The sequence below is a fragment of the Malus sylvestris genome, chromosome 9, assembly GCF_916048215.2.
Source record: "Malus sylvestris chromosome 9, drMalSylv7.2, whole genome shotgun sequence".
NCBI lineage: Eukaryota > Viridiplantae > Streptophyta > Magnoliopsida > Rosales > Rosaceae > Malus > Malus sylvestris.
In genome coordinates this window covers 26,375,416-26,387,535 of record NC_062268.1, presented here as the reverse complement: position 1 = coordinate 26,387,535, position 12,120 = coordinate 26,375,416, and the positions used below count along the sequence as shown (strand labels likewise).

Sequence of the window (12,120 nt, the reverse complement as noted above, 5' to 3'; positions counted from 1 at the left end):
GATACCTCTAAAACATAAGTTACGAGTTGGTGATAGATGGATGCTTTAGATCGTTAGATCCGGATCCAATACCTTCTTGTTAAAATTGTATAGAGGCGAAATGTTCGAATCTTTATTCTTTTGGAAAGAAGAAAGAATCACAAAGTTGTTGAGGTTAATTCACTTAGATGTTAGTGGCACTTGTCCACAACATAATACTACTCATGTTGTATGACATTCACTGAAGATCACTCTCGGTTGGACTATAGTTTATTTTGAATAAACACAAATCCGAATACTTTGAGAAAAGGTTTCAAAGAATTCAAGAAATGTAAGTTGATGAGTAAGACGTCTAAAGTATTTACCTCCTTAGATTTGATCTAAGGAAAAGAAACACTTTAGATGAGTCTCCTTGAAAGATATCAAGGAAAGAAGCATCATAAGATAATAAATTTCTCCATTAAGGAGAAGAACAAACTTGAATAAGGTTTAGTTCGTTAGATGTTATCTCTTACTCATATATAGGATATATAATTCTAAAACAATATGATTGTCAATTAGAAGATCTTCCAAATTTTTCATGACTCCATAAGATGTAGTTGGAAAGAAAGACAAATCTTAAGCATGTTAAGATTTGGGGTTGTGAGCTAATAAGCAATATTTGTTTGATAACAATCTTGTGGGATACCCTTAAATTAATTTTTGGATATCGCTTCTATAAACCAACTAACAAATGTTGTTTTGTTGGGTAGTTCATTGTAATCCTACAATGTGATTCGCCTAAAAGCAAATGAACTAGAGATAGAACTCAAAGAATGGGTTCTTTAAGAGACAAGAAAGTAATCAACAAATATAACAACCTAGTTCCTATACCTCAAGCTCCAAGGTAGTCGATAAGGATTTATAAACCGTCTCAGTTGAATGGTTTTGAACTTTATGACTATGTCATAGAGTTGCACCTCTTAATTCGAAAGAACTAAGAATGAAAATCCTTATGACAACATTCAGTGTATATATATGATATATACTCAAGGAAATGGTAAAGTACCAATTTACTCGAAATAATGAAACCTTCATAAGCTAATTGGTAGCTTAAGGTAACTACAATCAAAAGGATGGTTGACTTTGAAGAAACCATTTTTGACGTAGTCTTGGTTTCAATTAATTCAAAGATTGCTAGCTACAACTAAATGGTGATTCAATGTTTGGACATAATATGGGTTTTCGAAACCATTATTAAGATAATCTTGATAATATATGTCTAAAACTATGAATCACAAGACATGTAAGTTGTATAGATCCATCCATCATGGATCTTAGCAAGCTAGTGGGAGCTATAAGCGTCTTATGAGAGAAAGATCAAATCGTTTGATTTCTCATAAAGATGTAAATGAATCTTTTGTTTACTAGGTTTACAAAAGATTAGTGGGAGTTAATCAAGTTCCTAAAATTTAAATATATATATGATATATTAATTTTGGAAATGAAAAGAATACTTCTTCGTTAAAGTTATGACTTTAAGCATTCTATAACGATAGAATGTATATGGGAGACATAGTCTATATACATGGGATGGAAATCTATATTGATAGATTTCAAGATATAATTTGATTATATCAATCCCTAATGATAGACAAAAGATGCTAGAAAGTTTCTCATATGATGATAAACTTCAATTAGAAGGACGACTCTAGTGTGACTAGCAAGTTGCCCTTCTCAAAGGGAACGTGCCCTTTTGACTCCCAAAGAAATAATGCGTAAATAGAATCCTTTATGCATACGCATAAAGGTGATTTATGTATTTCATATTGTATGAAAAACATTGATATGAGTTGTACCTAGAACGGTACAAGACGATATTAGTGCAAGCCCAGGATCAAAACCATGGCAACTGTCAAGTGAGTCCTTAAGTATTTGAGAAATACTAAAGGATAAATTCCTCAAAGATCGAGGAAGAATTAGAGTAACGTAATGGAAGCGTAAATGTATTAGATTATGAATCTAATCCATCATTGGATGTTTCTTCATTATGAATGAAGAGATAAACGGATATCTCTTTATTATGACTAAAGAGATATTTGGATGGAAACATTAAAGTAATGACTTTAGTGTGTTCCATTATGAATGCAAAATATATTGCCATATAGAAGCTTACAACAATGTTGTTTGGATGGGAAAGTTCATTTATGAACTCTCTATTCGGTTCCAACCAGAAAGTGTATCTAGTGTACTGACACTATGACACTAATGGGGCGATAGCTCAAGCCAGGGAATCAAGGTCTCATCAAGGTCCGAACTCATATGAGAGACTGAACCACATGATTGAGAATCATGTATAATGGTGACGTCGTAATTCTCAAGGTTGCTTCTATGGATAACATATAGATATCCATTGTCTAGGCCTGCTATTCAGCCATTTATGAAATGACTACATAGGAGGTATCATCACTGATGAACAAGCTGATTGGCTCTAGTGCAAGTGGGAGATTGTTGGAAATGTGCCCTAAAACCAATCATATGATGATACTTTACGGACATTTCACATGTTAAACTAATCTAGTTTAACTATAAAGGGCAAAGATTATTGTTTGAGCCGTCTCATATAAATGTTATATGCTTAAACGATAAAGTCCAAGGAATATGTGATTGGGAGAATGCGATCTAAAGAAGTTAGATTCATGAGACCATTCTTTCGTAGACACATCCTAAACGTTCCTGATCATAGGATTGCCAATTGGGCATTGACAGTCCGTTAAGATTAGTACGTACTGTGTCTTCTCTCAGGGAGAGTGACTAGTCTCGAGTCATTGGTGTGTGTGACATCAAGACAAGTACGTAGGTGCTCAATAGAGAATGAGTTCACTGAACACGATCAACGAAGAGTTCTCATATTCATGTCACATGAGAACTCATGGTTGGGATAATGCAAAGTAGTTTTTTGACCTGAGGCATCACAGTTGTCTTGTGGTTAAGTCCTTAATCTTTGATTATGTCAAAGTCACCCTATCGGGGTGTCCATGACATCGTTGGGGTTAAGCCACTTAGTCATAGAGGCAAGTGAATGCGCAACAAGGGATCTCTAACCTTCAAACCGTTTGAGGGAGAATACTCTATGATATGATTAAGAATCTTTGGCCAAAGTATGAATGAGATTTAGGAAAGCGTTCCAAATCACATTCAAGGTAATCATATAAGCACACGAATCACATTGGATAGTAGACATGAATAAATAAACTATCAAACCAAACAATGTGGTCAAGAGTATTGTATTAGAGAAAGACCGTATTGCATTTGTAATCCTAAACTGAATAGGTTCTCCACCTCTTCTGATTAGCTTGGGTAACCATGATATGTTGCTAGGTGTCACTCATGGTTTGTGGAAGCCCTAAACGTGTGTAATCACTAAAGGGAGAATTGAAAGTAAGTTTCAATTCACAATCGATGTGAAATGGTTTTAATCGCCCACTGCCTTGCTAAAAGGAACCTAATGGATCGCACACCGTGTAAGGTGAAGATTGAAGAAACAATGGAGATGAGTAAGAATGATTAAATGGTTTAATTATTTATTAATGGCAAGGATTAATTAATATGTTAATTAATCAAACGAATAAATTCGTTTAAGACCTCGGGATAGTTTTTGGACCTTAAGGCCCAATGGGCTTCGAACGTTAAGCCCATTGACTTAAGTTGTATGACAACTTAATGACTAAATATTCACAAAGGCCCAAACAACCCAAATACACCCTAAGGCCAGCCATATTGTTAAGGGTAGTGAACTTGGACTTATTTACAAGTTTGCCACTCAAATGAATAAAGGTATAAATATGACTTTATAGCCAAAATTCATTAAGGCTTTGTTTTGGAGAAAATTGGAGAGAACATGTCTCTCCATTTCTCTCTAAAGAGGCTGGCCCCTTGGAGGGTGCATCTAGCAATCCCACTACTCCAAGGTCACTCATTTCTTCTCCAATCTAACCTTGGTGAAGAGACTTAGAGGTTCTCAATTTTGGGAACTTGGAGAAACCTTTTCATCCATCCAAATCCATAGATTTAAGATGCAAGGAATGAAGGCCCTCTCTTTGGGTGATTAGCCCTTGCTTATGCAAAGAGGAATCTACAAAGGTATAAATCTCAACTCACTTTGTTTTGAGTTGATTAATGGTTCACCAATCTACTAGGCTTTGAATTTCATGGTTAATGTTTTGTTTTTGAATGCATGCAAGCATGATTCCGCCTTTTAATTGTTAAATGCATGCTATAGATGTTATTCAAATGAACATGTTTTCACAAAATCATCCTTCACCCTTTTGTTCCTAAACTATCCAAACCCAAAACCCAATAGGTCCTACCCCTATTTAACCAAAACCTAAACCCTAATCCGAATCCAAACCCAAGACCCATTTCCATTTCTTTAAATTCTATAGTTGGGTAGTTTGATAAATTGTACATTTTTGTGCTTAGGTGAAGTTGCTAGTGGGGATTTCCTTAATCCTTTTCCGCATAACTCTGTCGCTACAGAGTATCTGTGAGTGGACCTCTTCTAAAATTACATGATTTCATAGTTTAATTGCATAAATGAATAGCATGCCTTACGTGTTTGTGAACTAATTTAATGTTAAGCATGTTTATGGAAAATGTTGTTTATTGTCTCGTTTTTTGTGAGGAATTAATTGTTGGCCTATATTGAGTTATATTTTAATATATCGTATTTTTTATAAAAACCATGAACTGGTAGACTATCTGATGGATGACGAGAGGATGCTAGAACATGTTTTCAAAACCCCTCTTTATAGTATAGACAATGGATGACTTTATACTATGAAGTGGTTATTTATGAGAGGCGTAACTATTTGTGCGTACCTAGTAGACACTATGCCGCCTGGGGCAAGGATTTAGTGTTGGCAGATAGGCCGGGAGAAATAATCCCTAGCTACGGGTTGAGGGACACAGAGCATGCATTAGGCCGGGAATTGATAATCTCTGGCTACGGGCGCAGAGACCACGGTGCTGGCATAGGGCTAGGAGTTATATTTATTCAGTGATCTTACTGGCAGCACATCGCACTTACGAGATGATCTGTGAGACATTTGATGTTTTGATTTCCGCGATGTTATTCTGCGATACATCTTTAGAGATGTTTTTGGCATGCTAGGGTTTTCAGTAAACCTATCACTTATTATGCTAGTAGTTTTCTGTATATAAATTGTGGGGGTTAGTATCTTGATAATTGTTTTATTATTACTGTATATATGAACTTGGTCCACTCACCTTTGTTTTGCGTCCCCATTCAGGACTTAGAATCGAGGCATACAATCCCGGCGTCAAGGTACTTCCGCAGCGGCATCTTCGAGTCCTTTTGGTGTAAGACATGCTCCTTTGTTCATTCAATTTTATATTATTTCTTTTAGTATTCTGGTTAGTTGTATGCTCTAAACACTTTCCTTAAATGCATATTCTTTATTCTTTTATATTTATAAGTCTTAATTATTCCTTATTTTCAACCTTTGCACTCAATAAATGGCTTTCGTCACCCTTGGGTGTTGGCCAGCACATGCCTATCCTGGTATTCGGGGAAATATCGGGATCGGAGCGTGTAAATTAATCACAATGAGGCCCCCACTTCCTATTGAGTGGCGTAATCATCTGTTGCCTTACCCTTTTTCTTCAACTTTCGGGCCCTGTTTCGTCCTATAACCCTAGGTATGGAACCTTCACCCGAAGACAGATTTTCCACCATTGTTTGTAGATTTTCTACCATTGTTTGTTGAATGGTAGGAGATCCATCTTCATCCATATCTACAACTAAGGATGTAGTTCCGAACATCGGCGTAGGACCTACTCTATGTTGAGGTGGATCTTGATAGGAGCATATGTATGCGACTTAGTTAGCTTGTTTATTGGCATTTATGTTGTTAGTTCGTAGTTATTTTAGTATTTTAAGCTATTTTCGTGTGTTTGTAGGTCCAAAGGGTTAATGTGGCAAAGAAGTGCATTTTGGAGCATTTTGAAGCATTTTTGGGCATGGAATGGATGGCATATGCTTGGAGCAAAAGGAATGGACGAAATTTGAAGTTTGTGCATCATCCTCTCCTAATAAATAACCATTTTAGCACACTCATTTCACCCAACACATCCATTCACCTACCACTACATCCACTCATTTCACCCAACACATTCACCTACCACTATATCCACTCATTTCACCCAACACATCCATTCTCCAAACATCCATCCACCACACCCATTACATCCACTCATTACCAAACACTCATCCACTACACCCATTACATCCACCCATTACATCCACTCATTACCAAACACTCATCCACTACACCCATTACATCCACTCATTACCACAACACTCACCCACTACACCCATTACATCCACTCATTACAACTCCATACACTCCTCTCCCTAGCTTATAAATACATCCACCCTTCACCATAATTTGGATTCGATCTCCATCCAAAGACACTACATCTTCACATCTCACAACTTCATTCACAAACACAATTTCCTTGCCGTGACCTCCATCCATTCATCTAGCCATACTACATCTCACCAATCCATACACTTTCATCTCTTAGCCGTGCAAATCCATTCCATCCATATATCCATACACATCCTAGACACTTGTGCTACAACAAGGTGGTGAAAACAAAGGTCCTTGGCGTTTCAAGCTTGGAACTTTGGAGCGTTTTAGGTGTACTCCGTTCTTGCTTTCAATGTCTACTTTGTTATTTTCTAATTTTGTTGCAATTATGAGTGGCTAAACCCCTATTTAGTTAGGGGGAAGTTTGAAGCCATGAACATGCTTGAGATTTGAATTGATTTCTTCCAATTGTGATTTGATAAGTTGTGATTGCAATTCAATTATCTATTTTATTCATTATTCATAACTGATTCTTGTATGTTTATTAAGGATGCATACTTAGTTTTCATGCATGAATTAGATGCTAGAATATAAATGAGTTTCACCTAATTGTTACAAGTTTATATTCATGAGTAGTGAAGGTTGTTTATCACAATCGTGTTAATTGAATTCTTGGCAAATGTATCATGCATTCATAGTTATAATTGCCTTGTCAACACTTATGATTTTCATTGCACGTAATGATCTCTGATTGTATCTTTATTATGCATTCATACAGGGGACTTTTAGAGAATGATTTAGGTTGTTGCATGCATTCATCCAACTCAATGAGTAAAGGAAAATCTGAGGGTTAATTTGTGCATCACGGTTAATCTGGGGTGTTGAGTATCATAGTTTATTGAAAAGCAATTGGAAATCGATTCATGTACAAGTGTGTCATGTGTGAAGAACGGACCTCTAACTAATCCATCCATCATTTTATTTCTCAAATTCATTTTATAATCTGCCTAGTTTTATAACTTGCTTGTTTATTTCAAATTCATCAAAACCAAAATCCCCATTTTACTTTCTTGTTTCAAAGTGTTGAGTTTCGGTTTTGTTTGTGTTTTTGAGTGTTTTGATTCAAACCAAAACACTAAATTCATCCAAAGTTGTGTTAGAGTCAAATCTGCCCAGTAAATGTTTTTAGGCAATTTTGAGTGTATTTAAGTTGTTTTGCGTCTTTAGAATCTGTTTTGAGTCCTTTGAGTCTATTCAAAAGTTTTTAACTTTGTTTTTATGTCTTTGAGTTAGTTTAGAGGTTTTAGCAAGCCCTCCTAATCCCCGGTTTAGAACGATCCCTACTTGCATTTATACTACAATTTGACAACAAGAGGGTTTAATTTGAGTGCTTAACTTTCATCGCATCAGATCTTCAAATAATACTCATCCTTTACAAATTTCCCAACAACCATGAATCTAAAAGGGTTTCGAGCTGCCCTCCATATACAATTCATCCGCTTGAAGTACCTAGAAAATATAATTACAAAAGTTAAAGGAAATTAATTTATGAAATTAAATGTAATATAATTACAAAAATCAAAGAAAATTAATTTATGAAATTAAATGTAATATAATTAAATATTTAAAATAAATTGTGAAAACGCTTACTTTGTCATAGTAATTAGCGCCGTTTTCATGTCTACTTACGGTTGCTAACAGTGTTTGATGCGATTTGTTCGAACTTGGTTGAAGATGTTTCTTCCATCTTGAGGAACAACTCTCATGGTTTCGGGTATTCAATGGAGTGGTGCCTTCGTAGAACTCTAAGTATTTTTTGGACACATGAGTCCAAACACCTTCACTTGTTTGAGAACTCCCTCTCACACTATCTTCCGACACCCATCTATAAGCCTTGCAAAGAACTTCATCTTCCTCATTGTCTCTGCCCATTGACGTCGAACAACACCGCATTAGCGTCTACAACACCACTGGAGTTTCCCGTCGAGATTCACGAAGAGGAGAGGGTCTACGTCTCGGAGTTGATCTTTGGACACCTCCTGACTAGTAGCAACTATGATGATACGGTGAAGAAGGCCATCGGTGGACGCAAAGGCTACGGCACCAAGCTTACGAACATCTTCTCCACCGAGTTCATCATCGAGACGGTGAACGAAATGCGATAAAAGAAGTATAAGCAGGTATAAAATTATGGATTCTATAATTTATGTGATGTTTGATTTGTGTTTTAGGGTTTTCGTGTTTTGTGGAATTTAGGAATTAGGATATGGTCTTCTATTTTAGGGTTTGGTGCATATAAAATTGTGAATTATAGGGTTTCAATGTTTGGTGGAATTGCATAATTAGGATTTCGTCTTCCATTGTGATTGTTCATTTGATGTAATTTCATTATGTAACTTGTGATTTATTGGGGATCACTGTGACTAATTTTTCTATGGGTTTGACTAATTTGTGATTATTCGTTTTATGGACTTAAAAGTATGTTTATCTTGAGCACCTATTAGAGGTCTTGAGAAGATGATGAACATGGAAATGGCATTGGTCTTGAGAAGATGATGAACATGGAAATGGCATTGAAAGCCAACAGAAGAGAATTTTAAAGAATTTTGAGATTTCATTTTAATGAATCCACACACACACACATATATATATATATGCGCACATTTAATCAAAAATATGAATATATACTAGCTAGTATGCATATAGTTTTTGACGGTGATTGGTAGTTGATGAACCGAACCGTTAAATAGAATTATATATAAAACTATGACAGAAACTTGGCAACGGCATAATCAAACCAAAAGTATACTTAACAGAAGTGAAGAACTTTACCCCGATCCCTGAATTGTTATTTTTTTGGGATGGATACTTTTAAAGATGCATGGTACTTATCTGAGGCATAGAGTAAAAAATTACGGGGTTATATAGCTTTAAAGCATTTTCTGCATAAAGATTTTTTTTTTTAAGTCCAGTGTCTGTACAACCAAATTCTTAGACTTTTCCTTTTAAGAGTTATTGTCAAATTATATTGGAAAGTGGTCTTGTTATCGCATTATGAAACTAAGTTTTACACTTAGTGTTACTTGTCAAAGATCCACTTTGTGGTTTAATTAATAAATATCTGTGCTCATTCTTCCCACCTAATAAGCTCCTTATTCAATGGAATTTATAGGATCCTAAAACAAAAAAGCCTCGTGTGAAGCTATTTTGACAAAGCGACCGGAAAGAAAAAGGGAGACACACTTGTTACATGTATGAAGGTAACAATGCTTTTTATTACTTATGCTGCCTTTGTGATTGTAACACGTCATATCTGGGTATTTTATTATATGCGTTTATGTAAACTATAGGAACCATCGATTTTAACCAATGTTATAGGAGCAAGTTCAAAGGCTTTGAGAGTCGATTTTCAAATCCTAATCAATTTGAGAGGAATTTTTGTAGAAAATCATCGTCGTTGTTCACCGCTCCATTGACGAAATTTCAAAATCAAGGGTCATTTGCCAGTGGAAATTGGTTCCCATGAAAAGTGCTCTGCACTCAGAACAATAATTCGTTTTGGAGTTGTAACTAGAGACTAAAATCTTGAACGATTATAACCTGATTCGTTAAGTTTATTTCCTTACATCAACTTTTTTCATAGTATTTTCTATGTTATCTTTTCATACAGTGGTGTATGGACCTCTCGTAAAAATGACTTGGGAAAAAAATCAAGCATTGAAATCTATGAAAAAGAAATGTTGTATTTTTTCAGTGCAGGGTAAATGGAAGAACACGAATAGATGGAATCCTTTAAATGGGGAGCCATTCATTAGAGTTTGCGAAGTTGATGAAATAGGAATTAAGGTATGCTTGCAGATTGTATAATAAAAGTACAGTTTTTGTTTTTTTTTTTCTTTCAAATCTTCCATTTCCTTTGTAGAGTGCATATATAGCAACTGAGCACCCATCTTGGTTAAATACTATAGGCACTTTTCGAAGTGCCTACTCTCCTTTCATCATGTCCTATTTTGATTTCCCTTTCTAATGCAACATAGTAATTAGCTTAAAATGTGATTTCTTCAACGTCAGTCACTAGTACAAAAACATGTTTGCGCGACGAAAACTTGCGCGACGCATAAAATTACGTCGCGCAAAGCCGTTTTGCGCGACGTACGTACACCTACGTCGCGCAAAACAGCTTTGCGCGACGTTAGTTTGCGCGACGAAGGACTACGTCGCGCAAAACAACTTTGAGCGACGTACGTACACCTACGTCGCGCAAAGCCGTTTTGCGCGACGTAGTCCTTCGTCGCGCAAAATTTTGGCGCCAAACCCTAAGAATTTACCGCTTTTTCCCACCTTTGCGCGACGCATGCCCACCTACGTCGGCCAACATGTTTTGCGCGACGTAGGTGGGCATGCGTCGCGCAAAGTCACCAACTTTTTTTTCTTTTCATTTGATCTGTTTGGGAGGCATAAACTACATACCCAGTTACAGCAGCTACCTCCATCGCCCATCTCTCTCTTCAAAACCGTCTACCAGATCAAGTTTGAAGTTTGAATTACTAGGAATAGCCATAATGCCTAAATCTGTAATCGTTAGAAACAGTGTTATTATTTTGTATAACATAAGATTTTGTGGTATCCACTTGTATTAATACTTTAAATTGATGATCGAATTAGTTCATTGTATTCATATAGGATCCAGGAGTGTAGCTGTAAAAAATCATCAAAATCGGAGTTAAAACTACCGTTAAATCGTGATTTTTCCTTTATAACCGTCGAAATGTTTTGTCCCGTTACTTGATCTCTGCATGCTTGATTTTTGCCATTTTTGGCGTATGCGATCTCAAAGCATATACAAGCAAGTTTGACGGTTTGATCGTTCAAATTAGTTTCGTACAATGCGTTTCCCATCAAAACGATAGATTCACTAACACTTAGAGTTTATTTATACTTTCATTAAGTATAACATAAGATTTTGTGGTATCCACTTGTATTAATACTTTAAATTGATGATCGAATTAGTTCATTGTATTCATATAGGATCCAGGAGTGTAGCTGTAAAAAATCATCAAAATCGGAGTTAAAACTACCGTTAAATAGTGATTTTTCCTTTATAACCGTCGAAATGTTTTGTCCCGTTACTTGATCTCTGCATGCTTGGTTTTTGCCATTTTTGGCGTATGCGATCTTGAAGCATATACAAACAAGTTTGACGGTTTGATCGTTCAAATTAGTTTCGTACAATGCGTTTGACGGTTTGTCGAAATGTTTTGTCCCGTAACTAATGTTTTTGGATTGCTGGATTGCTATCGCAGCCATTTGTGGAGAGCTTGTCCAAGTGCCCAAAACATGGTCTTCACAATCCATTCAAGGCACCAGAGATGTTTGTGCTTATTACCATTCTATTTCTGTGTCATCATTTATCTTTAGGCATAATTTGTTTCTTTAGATTCCTCACATGGTTTCATGTAATGGTAGAGAACAAGAAGATTTTCATTAACTTTTCCCTTTTGAAGAACTTGACAGTGATATTTTGCAACAATATCAATTAGCGAAACTCTTCACCCTAACATTTTTCATTTGTTCCATTTGTAACAATGAAAATAGTTAAGACACTATTTTATGAACTACAACAACTATTTTTTGAACTATAACAAGTAAACTCACACTATTTATGAAATGAACTAAAATAATTCACATTATGTCTGAAGGTAACAAAATAAACACTATTTGTGAAATTATAGTAAAATAATCAACACTATTTCTGAAAGTGAACCAA

At 35.8% G+C, this 12,120-nt stretch overlaps 1 long non-coding RNA gene across 1 annotated transcript; it reads left to right on the top strand.

The window, feature by feature from the left end:
• The first annotated feature begins 8,222 nt into the window (after window positions 1–8,222).
• On the top strand, window positions 8,223–11,911 carry LOC126584001 (uncharacterized). Its single transcript, XR_007609927.1, has 4 exons — window positions 8,223–8,533; window positions 9,526–9,613; window positions 10,108–10,199; window positions 11,657–11,911. It is a non-coding gene; the product is annotated as an uncharacterized LOC126584001 (long non-coding RNA).
• The last annotated feature ends 209 nt before the right edge of the window (window positions 11,912–12,120 follow it).